The sequence below is a fragment of the Rattus norvegicus genome, chromosome 19, assembly GCF_036323735.1.
Source record: "Rattus norvegicus strain BN/NHsdMcwi chromosome 19, GRCr8, whole genome shotgun sequence".
Lineage (NCBI taxonomy): Eukaryota > Metazoa > Chordata > Mammalia > Rodentia > Muridae > Rattus > Rattus norvegicus.
The window spans coordinates 30398622-30415390 of NC_086037.1; the positions used below are offsets into that span (position 1 = coordinate 30398622).

Below are 16769 nucleotides of genomic sequence, written 5' to 3' on the forward strand. Positions count from 1 at the left end.
GTTTAGAAGTTCTTATATTCTCAATAAGATCTGTTTGATTGTGATAGTTGGCCTCCAGTCCTTGTCTTTCTCCAGGATGGACAGGCCCACTGTGCCAGAAGGATACACGTTTGGATGAAACAGCGGTGGCTCAAATTTCCATTTTGGTGGTAAGGACCGATAGTCATCTTGGAAAAGCATCCGTAGCTTCAACAAGCCTCCTTCCCACGGAGTCCCCTTCTTTCCAGGGATAGCACACTCCCATTTCATCAGGTTCATTGTGCCATCGGAGTTCTTTGTTGGGACAGCCACAAAGCCAAAAGGGTGGTCCTTCTTCCTCCAGGCTTTGACATATTCAAATCCCTGGGCGACCTCGGCCCTGGACCGTCATGGCGGCCGCAAAGGCGGCAGTGCTCCTTTGTCTCCGGACTTCCCTCCGCTCTATCTGTATTTCTCAAATAATATTTGGCAGCCTATGCGGTCAGTGTGAATGGAAAAGTATTGCAGTGATATAATGGTTTTGATTTTAAGTTGGCACCTATGAATGTCCTGCGAGTGTTGCTATGATAGAATGAACCCAAACATCAGCCCCACATAGCCTCAGTGAAAAACAGGGAGTGGCAGGGAGGAGGGATGGAGGGGAGGAGAGGAAAGTGGCAGAAGGAGGGGGAGGGGAGGGACAAAGAGAAGTTGACAGTTTCTCTTAGGCTAGGATAGATAGATATCCACTATGAACTTCCTTTCTTTTTTTTCCTTCCAACACTATGAACTTCTTGTATACCTGTTCCAGGACTGCCACAGACCATTGGCGTATGCCACACATGGGACCGCAGGTGCAAGTAGGTCAGGAAAGTCTTGGGATATTTCAGACTTGGTGTCCCATCTAACAGAACACAACTGTCAACTGCAAAACCTTGATTTTCAGAAATCCCAGCTCAAGTGTGTGTGTGTGTGTGTGTGTGTGTGTGTGTGTGTGTGTGTGTAGCTTGTGACCCTTCCTGAACGGGCCCTGGCACAGACTCAGGCTCCCCTGTGGAGGTATTTGTGAGCTCTTTAACATACCCTGTAGTTAGTTTTAAAGGGTCTCTTTGTCCTGAAAGCTTACAGACAACAACCTTCCGCTCTCCGTTCTTCCTTGTCCATCTCTGGTTCTTTAAAGCACGAGGGGAAGCCTGCTGTCGTGTTGCACAGAGAAGGCAAAGCAGGAAGGGAAACATCAAAAGGCCCCGGCGGGCTCCCCACGTGGTCCAGATATTCCTGTGTGGTGCAGAGAGGAAACTGGAAGCCATGAACTTCCATTGCTCACCTCAGGCCGTTAGTTTTTCCCTTTCTTAAAGCGTAGGTCCGGTGGTCCTTGACATGCACAGCTGTGGTGTGAGAAGAAGGTGAGGAGCTCCTGACAGTCTGTGTAAGACCCGAGGAGCCAGAAGTGAGCGGGGAGGGGAAAGCCAGCCTCCTCTGGGACCCCTGTTGGACAGAGGATTGGCAAACAGTGGGTGCTGTGAACCTGGGGTGAATCCGGACCCCAGGACTCAGATGCTGCCTTTTGTGGCTGCAGAGAACAAGGCACTAGGACTAAGAGAGTCACACTATGATTCTTCCCTGCCTCCTGTTCCACCTCTTAAGTGGGACTTAAGTGGCTGTACCGCTAGATCTCTGGGCTTGTTTTCTGTCACTTCTTCAGAGGAGGCTGTGAAGTGACTCATGCAGTATCTGCCAGGGGCACTTAGTTACTTGCTGTCTTGAGTACAGCTTTACCCAATGACTGCTGTTTAAATAGGCAGTCTGCCTCACTTACTTCCTCTGCATCTGTGGGAAGTACCCGGGAATCTTCTTCTGGTGCGTTTTTTTGTCCTAAACAATTGTAGACTTGTGGACCACATACAGCCTCTGTTGTGTATTTCCTCTAATTATTTAAAAACGTTATAGCTGGAGATGCCCGTCCTGTGCAAAGCCCTGGGTTCAATCCCCTCAATAAAAAATTAAAATTAATAATATATTGGAAAACAAGCAAGGAAGGGCTGAAGCCCCAGTTTTTGCTGACAGCTTGCACAGAAACATACAATGGACTGGAGGTGGGCTGAGAGCCCGTGTTTGCCCCTCTCCACTCTAGAGACAGATGGCTTGGTTCAAACCTCAACTCAGCCTCTAAGGAGCTGTGATATTAGAAAAGTCATGTAACCTCTCTAGCTTATCTCACTTACCAAGTAGAACTGTACCTTCCCTTTCGGTAGTGACAGTATCGGATAATATATATGCGTATAGTTCTTAGTATACAAGTATACAGTCAGTGCTTAACATTGGTTATCCTTGTCATTAGTGTATACCTGGAATTTGAGAGTGTAACTAGAGCAGAATGTAATTGTCAGCTACAAAGTTGGTGTGGAGTGGTGTGGTGTGGTGTGGTGTGGTATGGTGTGAAGTGGTGCGTGTGTGCGTGCGTGCATGCATGATGAGTGTTTGGAGCTCAATGTTTGTCCACCCATGCATTTTCAAGTTTTTGTTGAGACGCTTGTGTGCTGGCAGTGTCATAAGCACTGGGGACAGAAGATAACAAAACAGGATGCATGCCTGTCTTCAGGAAACTCATGCGCTGGTGAGAGACACTTGACCCACACTAGCAGAAAAGCACAATTAATGATATGGCAGAAGGTGATACAAAGCATCAGAAAAACTAGTGAGGGTGGTAAATGCTTCAGTAAGGTGATTGATCATTTTTTAGGAAGATCAGAGAAGTCATCTCTGGGAAGGTGTACAAGCAGAGACTGGAGGGAGGGAGGGAGGGAAGGAAGGAGGGAGGAAGGAGGGAAGAGAATTCAAGGGCAACAACCAGTGCAAAGGTCCTGAGGCTAGTACATATTTGGCTCAGTGAAGAGCTCTATGAAGCTAGAACCCCAGGAAGAGCTATGTTGCCAGATCTGAGTGCTCTAAGGAGAAGGGGACACAGACACCAGAGGCCTTGGAAGCCAGGGAAGGGAGGTACACTGTCTTGAGCCTTGCAGATTATCACTGAGAAGGACTTCTTGTCTGAAGATGCTGGACAGTGTCCTGCAGCCTTCTCGCCAGGCGGCATTCTTTGTTAGAACCACACCATCGTTTTGTTCTTAAGGAGTTCAAAGCTGGGGGTAGAGGGTGGGGCATTCACCTTTGACAACATCCTGGCAGCAGAAAGTTAAGCAAGAAGGCTTTATTCTAGCTCTTGGTTTCAGGGCATTCAGCCCACCGCAGAGGGGAACAAATGTCACCAGGAGTGTGGGACAGCTGTCCACACTGAGTCCAGATAAGAAACTGGGAGCGATGAACACTGGTGGTCAATTTGCAGATTCCTTTCTATTCAGTTTGAGACACTGGGCCATGAAATGATTTTACCATGAAAGTGAGGCTTCCTTATTCAGTTCTACATTGCTGGAAATATTCATAAACAAACCCAAAGAGGCATGTTTCCATGGTGATTTCAAATTATCACAAGGTAGATATCCTTACTCAAAGATAGGAGTCCCACTTGTAGTATTGACAGACGAGGTGACAGGAAAACTGTCTTTTGCTGTCCGTCAAGAAGGGGCAGCAAGAGGTGGGACTAGCCAGTGGCAGGGAGGGTTTCATAAGGCAATCAATGAAGGAAGGACTCTGACCAGAAGGTGGCGAGTTAAAGGATTTCTACTGCAAACAAAGGGCTTGATCTGCCAAGATCCTCTTTTCCTCTTCCCGATATCATGTAAGCTCAGTGGTAGGTAAAGCAGAGTGTGGCAACTGGTAAAGACCACACTAACACTATATAGTTAGCACAGCCTGGCTTGTAGCTTTCTGGCAAAACACACACTCAACCTAACGCCAGTCCTGGGCTTAGTCATGAGCACCCCAAACCCAAGTTCATTAGTTTGCAAGTTAAAAAAAAATGACCATTCCTTTGGCAAGAGTGACCCCGGTAGACCTGGAAGAGGCAACATAGCTTCTAGAAATATTTTTCAACTAGGAGTGGGGAAAAGAAGAGAGAACATGGAGACGTATCTGATAGTTGAGCCCTGTGTCTTCACCTGCATCATCGCCGGGACACTGGCAAGAAGGCTGGAGCCTTCATAGATCCCTGTACTAAAATGGGACTCTCAGAAGATTGGCTGCTGTAGTCGGACAATCCCCATACCTACTCTAAAGTCTCGCTCACTACCAGAGCAGGCCAGAGACAAAGTGGCAGTCTTCCAAGCCAGTCCTTTCCCAGAAGTCCGGGAGATGTGGAGAATAATCAGAAGCATCTGAAGCAACTCAAAATTGAAAGTCAGTGTGGAGATGCATGATGGGAAGTCTGTGGAGTTCTTGCAGTGAGCAGAGCAGAAGCATTTTGTGCTTCTACTAGCCAGTTTCTCAGGGTGACTTAGGTAAGTCTCCCCCCTTTTATTATCTCTACTTTGCCCAAGCTTCCCCTCTCCAGAGCCCACTTCCGTTTTAGGGCTGCAGATGTAGCCCAGCGATAGAAACCTTGTCTGGTATCCACAGAGTCCCGAGTTTGAAGCCAGAGCATGGCCAAAGTAAATAAGTGGATGAACACACAGGCCACATACTATTCATACATGTCAATACTAATACGAACGAAAGGTAACTTTGCTGCCTGTAGCCTTCAACGGTACATAGGTCCTTAGGCCTGGCATACTTACTGTCACCTGAGGACCTTTGCCTGTGATCTCTGTCCCTGACACTTGAAGCAAGCCTTCTTCCCTTTCTCTCTATTATTCTTTTTCCGCCTTTGTCCACCTTTCTGGTAACCAGGGGGTCCAGAATGGACTGAGTAGAATAGTCCAACAGAAAACAGGAAGTGGGGATGGTAGGGCTGAGTCAGCAGACTCTCAACTTCCAGCTCAGCTCCCCAGACCTGTAACACTTTCTTCTGCAATAGTGATTGTGCAAGGACTGCCAATGTGCATGCGCGTGTGAGTGTTTGTGTGTGTGTGTGTGAGTGTGTGTGTGCGTGTGCGTGTTTGTGTTGGGATGGGAGGCAGAGGCTGGATCTATTTGTCTATTTTTGTTGTTGTTGTTGTTGTATGTTGTATAGCTAAGGCTGGCTTCAAATTCTGATCTTCCTCTTGGTCCCAAGATTACTCTTAGTTAGTGGTACCACATGAGTTCTCTCAGCCTTGATGTACACGCAAAAGCAAGAGGGGTTTCTGAGCCTTTCAGTCTGTCCTTGTCGAGGGTTCCCTGCTCCTTGGTTCCTTAGACAAGCTCGTTACGGTCATCATTCTCCTGTGGCCGGTCTTGTTCACAAGGCCCTCTGCTAAATGATCACCACATCTTTCGGATCCGGAAACCTCTTCCAGCTTGCTCCAATGACTCTCCGCTCCCACCAGGAGTTAAATATTCCCATCATGCCTTGACCCTTTAGAGCAAGTTTGATGGTTGTATCATGAAACAGTGGCCGGGCAGTTTAATTGAATCTCTGTATGTCAAGTGCACACAGACATCTGTGCTGAATAGCAATGCGCAGAGGATATTTCCTCTTTCAAGTACTTTGCTGCCATTCAAGGCCATGCTTGCAGAAGGATAAGCTCGGCTCCCTCCGCCTCATACTGGAAAACGTCAGATGGGATTGGGAGCTTGGAGGCTTGTTAGCAAAGCTGAGTTATACTGGAAACTGAAAGTAACCCTGGGCAGATACTCAGGGCGATTACCTCCCATGCCTTTCTTCCTTAGCTACACTCTTCCCCCTCTTGTGTTTGTAGGCTGAGGCTTGATTCTACTGCATAGACGTTTTCCCATCTCCGGGGCTTCTGATAATTCTGCCTTGTGTTCTGAATCTAGTAGTCCATCTGAACTCTGCTCCGGGGCTCTCCCAGTCAGAGAGCGGGATGAACAAGCTGCCAGCATTTGACTTGCTAGACAAATGTCAGAACCAGTCACCCTCCAGCCTTTAGAGCTTCCACGCAGAGGAGCACTGCACTTTGACCCGCAGTTCATTGGCTGAAACAAGTCATGTGAACACACCTATCAGAAGCAAGCTTCTTAAATGTATGTCTCGAGCGTGAACATGTTTCCGTTTCCAGTCCTAAAACCACCGCCATCAGCTCCTCTATTCCACCAGTCTTCAGCAGAGGCTCCCGTTTAACTTCTCTAAACTCACTCTCAGTACATTCCCCCGATCTGCCTTCCATTCTCAGGTCAGAATTACTGAATTATGTGGTGATCTGCCTTTCCCTCAGGTCAACATCTTTCACTAGTTTTCATTTGCTCTCGATCCTCAGGCTCATGTCTTTCATGTAGCCTGTAAGTCTCTGGGCCTGGGGACCACCTTTCCTGGACTCTCTCCTCCTAATTCCCTCCAAGTCCTTGAGTTTCAGAATCTACACAGTTCCGTTCTCCCTGTCTAGAAAGCATGTCACCCCATTGCCTTCTCACCATATTTCTGATGATTCTTCAGCTCTTAGTTGGCTATCCCTTGTCAAAGTCCTAAGCCCACACAGGTCTCTTGTACAATTCTCCTTGCAGTGAGAACTTCATATTTTTGTAATATATATTGGCTATAAGCTCTTTAAGGGCAGAGGCCTCGCTGTGCTTTCTGCTCACAGTGCCTAGGGCACTGTATTATCTTTGTTATTCGTTGTCTTAGTCACTGTCCTATTGCTATAATGGGACACTGTGACCATGGCAGCTATTATAGGAGAAGACATTTAATTGGGGCTTTCCTACAGTTTCAGAGGTTTAGTCCATTATCGTTTTGGAGAGGAGCATGGTGGCATATGGGCAGGTACTGGAGCAGGAGCTGAGAGCTATATCCTGATCCATAGGGGGAGGAGGGGACAGAGAGAGAGAGAGACAGACAGATGGAGAGACAGACAGACAGAGACAGACAGACAGAGACAGAGTCAGACAGAGACAGAGACAGACAGAGATAGTCAGAGACAGAGAGACAAAGGCAGAGACTGGGTCTGGTATGGCTGAAATCCCAAAGCCCAACTCCTTTGACACTCTTCTGTAAGAAGGCCATAACTCCTAATCCTTTCAGACAGTGCCATTCCCTGGTGACTAGGCATTCAAATACATGAGCCTATGGGAGCACTCTTATGCAAACCACCATATTAGTAAAGCAAAGCTAGTTATGGTGGTATAGTCCTGTCATCCCAGAACTTGGAGAGCTAGGGCAGGAGGACTGTGAGTTTATGAACATCTGGGTACACAGTGAGTCTCAAAAAGCCAAGAGCTGAGGACGTAGTAGGTCTGCAGTGGGGCACTCACCAAGCATGTATACTGGGTACAAACTCCAGTACCACACACAAAAATGTTAGTTCATTTGTTTATTAAGTAGTTCTTCTCCCGTTCTTCCCCTGTTTCTGTCTGTCCAAATCAGACACTTAGCTTAACTCTGGCCAAGTCAAAACAAAAGGCCGAATTGTCGGAGTGGTCTGTCTTGCAGGGTCCATCGCATCTTCCATCACTCCCCAGTCACTGCAGAGCTGTCTTTCCTTCTCTCACGGCCTCCTGCCTGGAGACCTGTGGCCATCACACATCCTCTGCATGTGGGTGGTGAATAGACCTGCACCTCACGAAGCGGAACTTACCTTGTCTAAGGTTGATGTAGAACAAAGGCCCCAAGTGTCTGTGACAAAATAATGGAGAAAACCACTTCAGGGGGAGGGGGGTGGCTAAAGGCTTCATCCACGATCCTTGGCTGTCTTCAGCCACGATGAGGCAGAACGTGAGGCGGGAGCATGTGGGCGTGGCAGAGCTGATGGACATCTCATGGCCAACTTGGCGTAGAAGGTGGAGGAGCTGGGAACGAGATGGAACTTTTTGGGATATAACCCAGCAAACTATTTCTTCCAAGTAGACACGCCCCCTACTCCCCACTGTCATCCAATAAAGCCGTCACGTTCTGAACACTGTAAGGGGTAAATCCATTAGGACAGATCCCTTGGGACAGATCTAATCATGTCCCCAAAGCCTATCAGCTGGCAACCAAGGGTCCCAATTCCTGGTCTGGTGGAGGGTATTTCATATTCAAAACACACCAATGTCTCTGCTGTTCCCTATGGGCCTGCTTTGCCCCCATCCTTGGCTTCTTTTTATCTTCTTCTTTTAGCCTCATCCAGCCTTCTGTGAGAACAATGACTTCCCTTCCCTTCCGGTTCCAACCTGTTCCATCCTCAGGTCCGTATACTTGCTATTTACTCAACCTGGTGTTTTCCTGAGTTGATGTTGTTGTTGTTGTTGTTGTTGTTGTTGTTGTTGTTGTTGTTTTAATGGTTTCCTTCCTCGTTTGATTCAAAGAACTGCTTCAAAGTTACCCTTTTGGACAAGTCTTCTCTAAAGAAAATGTAATCCCTCTTTCCCATTCTCATTCTCTCCTTTCAATGTTGTCTGTTATCATTTGGTAAAGGTGTTACACATTTGTTTATTTGCCGTCCTACCCCTCAAACTCACGTATATTCAACTGTAGTAGGCAACCTTTGTCTGGCTTGTTTAAGCATTTTCTATTTGTGGTTGGTACCTAGTACTTGGGGGTTCAGTGAACACCAGTTATTGGCTAGGGTATTGACAAATTGACTGATTCTGTCATTAGAAAAGGTAATGGAGAGATTGTTCTTGACTAATGTTTTAACTGCACTGTAACATGTATTTTCTCAAACATGGGAGAAATTACCTTCCAAAAGGCAATTTACCGTTCTTCTGTTCCCCTGACATACCCCGTTCTGGTTTGGGTGTAAAATGTCTGTCATAAGTTCATGTGTCTGCACACTTGTTTGTCTCAGACGGCAGCACTGTTTGGAGAGGCTGTGGGATGCTAGAGCCTAGTTGGAGGAAGTATTGTCACCTTTGGAGCAGACCTTGTGGCTTACAGCAGTAACCCAGCTTAAGCCTGAGCCCCCTCTGTTCCCCATTGGCCAAGGCATAAGCCATCTGCCTCATGTTCCCATTCTCTCAAATGTCAACAGGCCCTTCCCATCCAACGACAAGTCAAAATATACTACATATCCACTTTGCTGTTTCTTTCAGATATAAATATGTCATGACTTGGGACAACTGGAAAAGTGCCATGGGGGAAACAGCCCATCCATCAAAGGCCCAGAATATAAAACTGTAACCTCATTTGAAAAATATCCCCTTGAAAGAAGGGTGCCTAAAAAATAGAACGTCTAGGGTGTCCTTGCAGACCGCAGCAGCCCAGGACAGTGTTTTCCTAGGTTCACCTACAGTGGATAGACAGGACACTGTAGTACTGGCCTAAGTGGGAAGAGACTACATGTTCAGTGAGCTGACCTTAGCCTCATCCCTGTGCTGCTGAGTCTGTAGGCACACAGAGTACGAACGTTATGGGGTCATGGAGCCTTGGGCTGTATCTATAAAATGATACACTATGTATACGGCAGGGTTGGATCCTCTGCAAAAAATAACCTGAGATATCCTTGCATGTTGTTGTGGTTTGCCCTGAAGTTATTTGTATTTTGATGCTAATTCCACTGCCCCAAGGACAGCTACCCAGTCACATACTCAGAAGTCACCTCCCCATTGAATTTGTAAAGTACAGGTGAGGGGCAGGTACAGGATAGAAGGAGGCCTGTCATTGGAGGAGAAGGAAGGATGGGCGGGAGAGAAGTTTGAAGGAGGAGGAAGAGGAGACTAGGAGAGAGAGGAAGAGACAGGACAGAGGAGAGAGAGAGAGAGGGGAGAAGCCATGGCAGGTGATGTTAAGATTCTGCTCTGTGTATTTACAGGTTGTTATCAATGTTCCTAAAGGATGGATGGTACCGGGTTTTGTATGTTTAAGTGAGCAATTATATCTTACCAATTGGGTCAAAGATTATTGTGTTGTGTGTTCTTTTATGTGAGGGCTTGAGTGTAGGAAAGTGTGCGGCTAGGATGTGTTTCCGCCAAGATATCTAGCAGATATCTTGGGACACCGAGGTTCAGACCTAGTGGGGTAAAAGACAACCGTACTCTTTTATTTTTATATTTTTACCACAGCATGTAACCCTGAAATGAAGTCTAAGGTGTCTCTTAAGTGTTGGAGACACTGGGAGATGTCACGAACACGAAACTTTTGCTAAGGAAAGTTGAAAGCATGGATTGAAACTGCTTTAAGAGGGAGCTATATTTAAGCCTACAGGAGATCAAATGATGTCACCAGAAGGTCCAAGTGCTTGATCAAGGAGAAGCGGGGGTATTTGCTCTGCCGGGGTTTGGTCTTAGTCTTATCTTTTCTCCCTTTAGCCATTCTTCTTGGCTGGGATGGAAATGTTTCCTTGTGGTATGGGCTTACGACATTTTCTCATTATCTTACAAGGACTCACAGCTATAAGATTTTGATCAATACTGTAAAGACTTTGGAGATTTTTGAAGTTGGATTGGATATGCTGTACATTATGAGATGGCCTTGAGCCTGTGAATGCCAGAGGCTGTTAGAATTGAGTGTGGAATGTCTCCTACAGGCTCCTGGGCTTGACATTTTGTACCTAGTGATGCTGGTTTTGAATGCTGTGGAATTTTTAGGCTGTAGAGCCAAGCTGGAGGGAGGGAGAAGTTTGGGTGGAAGACCCTTATGGCCCCCAGTTTCTTTGTGTCTTCTGCCTGCTTCTTAGTTCACCAAGATGTGAGCAAACCTCTCACATTGCCACCGCTGTGGACAAAAGGCCCCCAAACTACTTCTGCCTGAAGTTGCTTCTATCCAGTTATGTTGTTACAATGATGAGGAAAGCACCTCATACCTCCCTTGCCTATGACCATGTTCACTTACATATGTAAAGACACAGTGCATACTCACAACTTTATTAGGTCATTAGCTGGGGTGGTGGAAAGTTGATGGTCTTTGATTTTTCCCTTCATGTGTTGTCAATTTCAAATAAATTAAGTTAGTCCCAAGAAAACAAAGTCTGAATTTCACAATTTTTCTGAGAATTATTGGAACCAGGTCTTCCACACGAGATATGAGTCTATAAATATTTTCAGTGTCTAATGTAGTAATTACATTTTCGGTGCTGATACACATGTAAATGTTTTCATATTTCTGCCACATGCGTGTGGGAGTGTACACGCGTTTTTCTTTCTTTTTTCATTCAGAAAAGCACATAAAATACAGATATCTCGACTTCAAAGTCATAGCAGAGGAGTTGGAGTTCGAAATGCCCTCTGATTTGGAGGGGTGTTCCACTACACTAGCACGCAACCAACTCTTCATCAAAGTGCTTTGCTTCAATCAGGCTTGCACTGGCAAGCTATAAATTATAAATCACATCTTCTGTTTTACATGGGAACGGCAGCTTGGAGGTGGATGCCACTCCTGCAGATGGACTTGAGGTAGTTCCACGTCCTGTGCTGCTCGTGATTCGCTTCTAAGGTCATTTTCAAAGACTCCGCCATTAACTTCAGAGGTATCCAGGCAAGGGGCTTTCAGCAGCTACGTATGGGTTTTTGGCAGAGGTTCTGATAGTTAAACAAGGTAGCGTAATGTGAGGCGGGGGGGGGGGGAATCACAAACAAGGAGATATGAGGGACGAGTGGGAGGGAAATGTGGCTGGGCTGGGCTGAGGAGAGAGAAAGGACTCTCTCTCTCCCTCTCTCTCTCTCTCTCTCCCTCTCCCTCTCCCTCTCTCTCTCTCTCTCTCTCTCTCTCTCTCTCTCTCTCTCTCTGTCACACACACACACACACACACACACACACACACACACACACACACACACACACACACAGTAGACATCTCTCACTGGATTCTCAGTCCCTTCCCGGACAAGACATTAAAGGGAAGCAATTCAGAACTGACTAGTGACAAGAGCCTTAGCATATCTGGCTAACCTATTCTTCAGTGTCCTTCTGGACCTGTGAGGAAGCTGCAGGTGCCAGGCATCAGATCTGTGGTCTTTCCTTAAGTCCAGGACCATTTCATCCTGAAATGACCAAATAAGACAGCCCCCCCCCCCAGATTGAAGGTAGATTTGAAGTGTGTGTGTGTGTGTGTGTGTGTGTGTGTGTGTGTGTGAGAGAGAGAGAGAGAGAGAGAGAGAAAGAGAGAGAGAGAGAGAGAGAGAGGTTCAGTCTCCACATCCCTTGAGCATATTGCTGCCCTGGCTCTGATCTCGCTCCTTCCTTTCTTGTACTTTCTCTTTCAAGACAGGGTCTCACTGTGCAGCCCAGACTGGTGTCAAGTTCACAACCCTCTTGCCTTAACACCACTCCTGACTTTCTCCCGCGCTCCGTTTGGATCCTCCAAATCCAGCATCTGAAGTGCTAATGGTTGGCGCAGTTGAGAGCCTTGGGACTCTGTCTTCTCAGACACCCTGAAGCCCTAGACACCATTGAGATATAGGATATAGGTGAACCCAGTGAGGACCAAAGAAGCTTTAGAATCATGTGGAAGGAAGACAGTGACGAAGACTGGGATCCAGTATGAAAAGAGTGATGAGCACATTTGCACACATGCAATGCCAGGAGTGCCCTTGTCTATGTGCCTGTGCCATGAACAAAGCATAACTATTCCTTCCTGCTGCTCTCTATCGCTTGGGATACTCACCTTCCCTTCTTGGGATATACATTAGTAGTCCCTTATCCATGGGTTTACTTTCCAAGTGTTCAATTACTTGTGGTTAAGTGAGAATATGAAATGGAAACTTCCAGTAAAAAAAAAAAAGAAAAAAAAAAAAGCTAAGTATCTAATCACATGCTGTTCTGTGTAGTGTGATGAAATCTCATACCACCCCAATCAGGACATGAATCACCCCATCCCCTAACATAGTCATGCTATGTATGATCCTGACTCATTCCCTAACCATGTCCATGTTATTGAACATGTCAAAACAAGCATCCCAATTCTTCCTTCCTTCTAGAACCCGGAAGGTACTTCTCAAGCTCTATAAAACTCAGCTTGGACAATGGAATGCGAGCGGAAGTGATACGTCAGTTCCAGGAGGAGCTCAATGAATAAATGCATGATTTTTTTTAACTACTGCCTTTCCTCACTGCTGCAGAAACACAGAAGCACCCACCAAACCCCACCCAGGCGCTGAATAAAGAAATTACGTGTGCAGAGACCCCTGCTGGCCAGTGGTGGAAACACAGTCCAAAAGAGAAAACACAGTTTGACATTTCTGAGCATGCTTGTTACTGCAGCAGGACACAAGCTTTCCTGATTAACTTCTGTGACTCACTTGCTTCTGTGACTTTCAGAGACATGCTGTCTGATGTTTAGTGGGTTCTCAATAATATTCAATGAACTAATTCATGCATGTGAACACATTACCTTCAAAAGGAACAGCCATCATGTACGTAAACAAAGTGGTTGCTGTACTAAGGAGAGGTTGGCTGTGGAATTCGATAGCAGAGACCCCAGCATTACCAAATTCGTGCTTTTAATCCTACTTATCTCATTGGCAGGGTGGCAGTTTAAACTATTGCTTGTGGCATTTATTTTTTATCAGTGTCTTCGTAATTAAAAAGGAAAGAAAGGAAAAAAAGAAAAGGAAAGCAGGAAAAAGAATTAGTAGTTGCTGCTGATGTACAATGAGGCAGGAGAATCAGCAGGTGGTAGAGATAACATTTTCTATTTCTGCCTTCCCGGGGCCTGATTTAACGTAAGCATTTGTCTATTATTCACCACTCATATCTTTTTACTCAGTCCACTGAGTTATTTATTCCACCAATCTCTATCGAGCAGGTGGGGGCCAGGTCCGTGGCTGAGTGGATTCGATGTGATTATTCTCTCAGGAAGCCCAACGGGGTAAGGTGTCGAGCCAATTTAAGTGCTACCGCCGTCAGCTTCAAAGATTGCTGGGAGGAGGAAGCCATCAGATTTGGGACCAAATGCCTATCTTATTCTACCACCTTACGTCTCGTTCCACAAATCTCTGGCACTCACATTTCCTTCCTCAGCCCTCATCCTCATTGCTTTTGCCTAGCAGGGCAGCTCTTGAGAGGTTGGAGAGGAAAACATGGTTGCCTTTCCTAAAGTAGAAACACAGGTGTGTCAAGAGACCGAGACATTCCAAGGTATCGTCAAAGCTGAGGTGAGGATACTGTAACCCAGCAACTTATGTTCATAGGGAACAGCTGTGCCACTTCTAGCCGGAAAACTGGTCAAAGACTAGTGACTTCCGTGCTTGGCGAAGGTCATTTGGAGACTTAGTATCAAAGTTAATACTAAAATGGTAACAGCAAGGATAACAAGAAAAAGTGACGATTGTTGTCAAGGTTGACAATGAACAAGAGCCCCGAGTGTTCCTGATAGGGCGTTAGAGGATATAGGCTCTGAAAATAAGAAGTATGGTGATTGTCCAAAACACTGAGCATGACTTACCCTAAGATACAGAAACTTCATGCCCACCTGCCAGCAGGTTCAAAGGAACAGAGAGTGAGAAGCAGAGAAGAGGGTTACAAACCTACATCGTAAGCTGCCTCATTCTCATTCTCCAGAAGGCAGGAGCCATCATGGTCCATGACAGACAAACTGACATAGCACAGGAGATGTATACCATGGAATCTCATTTAGCTTTTGAAGGAAGCAGACTGCAGCACACTCAGCAGCACAAAGATTGTGGAGAACACTGAGGAGGGACTAACTCAACCAGGATGAGATTCCACCTTGAAAGAAATGCTACAGCGCTCCTATCAAACACATCAAGGGGGCAGATGTGGGGTGAGCTCTTCTAAGCATCCCATTGGGGTACCCATTGTCTTCTTCACCCACGAGGGTGATAAACAAATGTTGGCCCTTTGGTAATCTCCACAGAACCCTGAGCTTCTGTGCAGCACTAGAGGCAGATGGAACTCAGAATAGTTGGTGTGGAAAGCCCTATGAGAGAGCCTGAGAATTCTAAGCACAGAACCGACAAGTGACCTGGCAATTCTGCCTATGGGCTCATAACTCAAGCCAGCAAAAGCAGAGCCTGTGGCAGGCTATCTCGGCACAGGTGTTTATAGTAGCACCGTTCACAGTCACCCAAAGTCAGGAACAGTAGGACATCCTTTTGAAAGTGAGGGGCTATGCAAAATATAGTAAACCTGAAAAAGAAACGAAATGCTGGCATGCACTTGTACATGGCAGAAACTCACAGACCTAAAGCTAAGGGAAGAAGCCGGTCACGGGACAGATACTGTGTAACCTCACATGTATGAAGTTGACAGTTACACTGAAACAGAAGTCAAAGGGTGGTTTCCAAAGACCTTGGAGGGCCAGAGTCAGGGAGATTTGTTGATTAAGGATGTATGGAGCGTTTTTTAGTTAGGGGGATTTTAAAAAAGGCTGCAATGACTGCCCTATAATGCCATGGATCTGATTAATGCTCCAAGCTCTATCTTTAAAAGTCGTTACCATGGTAAAATTTATGCTGTTTGTATTTTATCACAGAGGGAGAAAGTCAAGTCTTGACCAGAACTCTCTAGGTCTTGCAGAACTTCTAGGATGTGCATCCAATCCATGAGCCTTTTCCAAAGCAGGTTCTGATTGACAGACTGAAACTCGACATGTTGACTGGTTTTGCTTCAAACCCAAACCAATTACGATGAGGACTCAGAAACAGCCAGCAGAGACCCTCTCAAGACCTTCCCTGCCCTGACACGTGAAGACGAACCAGCCCTTCCTCCTAGCCTACACATCCGGTAGATGTCTAACAGCCCGGCATGCCACTTACACACAATCAATAGTGTTGGTGTTCCTGCAAGCTGTTCTTAAAGCCAGAAGTCTGAGAAGGCAGGTGGGGAAGCTTGCAGTGGGGGAGGAGGAGAGCCAGCCTACTAGGTATCTGTTACTTGGGAATAGATGAAAGAGAAGTCAGCGAGCCCTTTCAAAACTGAAAACAGCCTGCACGGGTGGATCACATGGACGGACGGCCAGCTGGGTAGCAGGCGTTTCTTCCAATGAGGTTGACCGTACCTGGAAAACCTCTCTGAGCTGCTAGTGTTAATAGATTGTTAATGATTGATGCAGGGGCCTTTTATGTCCCCAAATGAAAGGCAGAAACAGGGCCCTGAGTTTGGCGTAGTTGACTACCCCAGCACCGGTTCCCTAGCAGAGACGGAATTTTAAAACATTGATGTTAGCCGAGCTTGAGCGGGGCTACACCGCGCCTCACGGAGGAATGAAACGGTCTTGTCTGGTGTTCGTCTTCCTTTGTTCTTTCACTCAGACATTAAAAATACAGCAGGCTAAAAGGAGAAAATAAATTTCAAAGACCCTCCTAGACAGCAGGCACAAAGACAGGTGAGGTGTGCACTGAGTTTGCTAAACAGATAAAGCAAGTCTGGGATGAGCTTCGGGTTCTTCCGAGACAGGCTTAACTGTGCCTTGGCTCCTGGCGGCCTCCTTGGAGGATTCTCACAGGCAGGCCTCGTACACCTGCTGCCCTGTGTGCTGGGCTGGGCCTTTGATAGAGCATTTCAGAGAGATGCCGGGCTTCCAGGATTCTCTGCGCTACTCCAGGAAAAGAGCCTTTCTCTGTGCTCTTGGCCCAGCCAGACTGAGAGCTTCTGAAAGTGATATGGCTTGGGGATTTAACAACAGTAAACAGATTTATTGGTGCATAATATAAATAGAAATATAATTTCTATATTCTAATATAATTATAAATATAATAAATATATTATATTTATTAATACTAAATATATCATGATAAATATAATATAAATATATAATTGTATAAATATATTATATAAATATATTATTTATATAAATATAAATTTACATATAAATTTTATATATAAAAATTATATAAATATATTATTTATATATAAATTATACGTTTATATTTATAAATATTATATATTTATTTTGTAAATATAAATATATAATTATATAAATATAATGTAAGTAGAACAGATCACA

At 45.7% G+C, this 16769-nt stretch overlaps 1 long non-coding RNA gene across 2 annotated transcripts; it reads left to right on the top strand.

The window, feature by feature from the left end:
* Positions 1-7621: 7621 nt before the first annotated feature.
* On the top strand, positions 7622-12892 carry LOC120098597 (uncharacterized). Of its 2 annotated transcripts, none has more exons than XR_005496957.2 (3): positions 7622-7725; positions 11220-11330; positions 12781-12892. It is a non-coding gene; the product is annotated as an uncharacterized LOC120098597 (long non-coding RNA). The 2 variants fall into 2 exon arrangements; XR_005496956.2 differs by lacking the exon at positions 7622-7725 and adding an exon at positions 7763-8112.
* The last annotated feature ends 3877 nt before the right edge of the window (positions 12893-16769 follow it).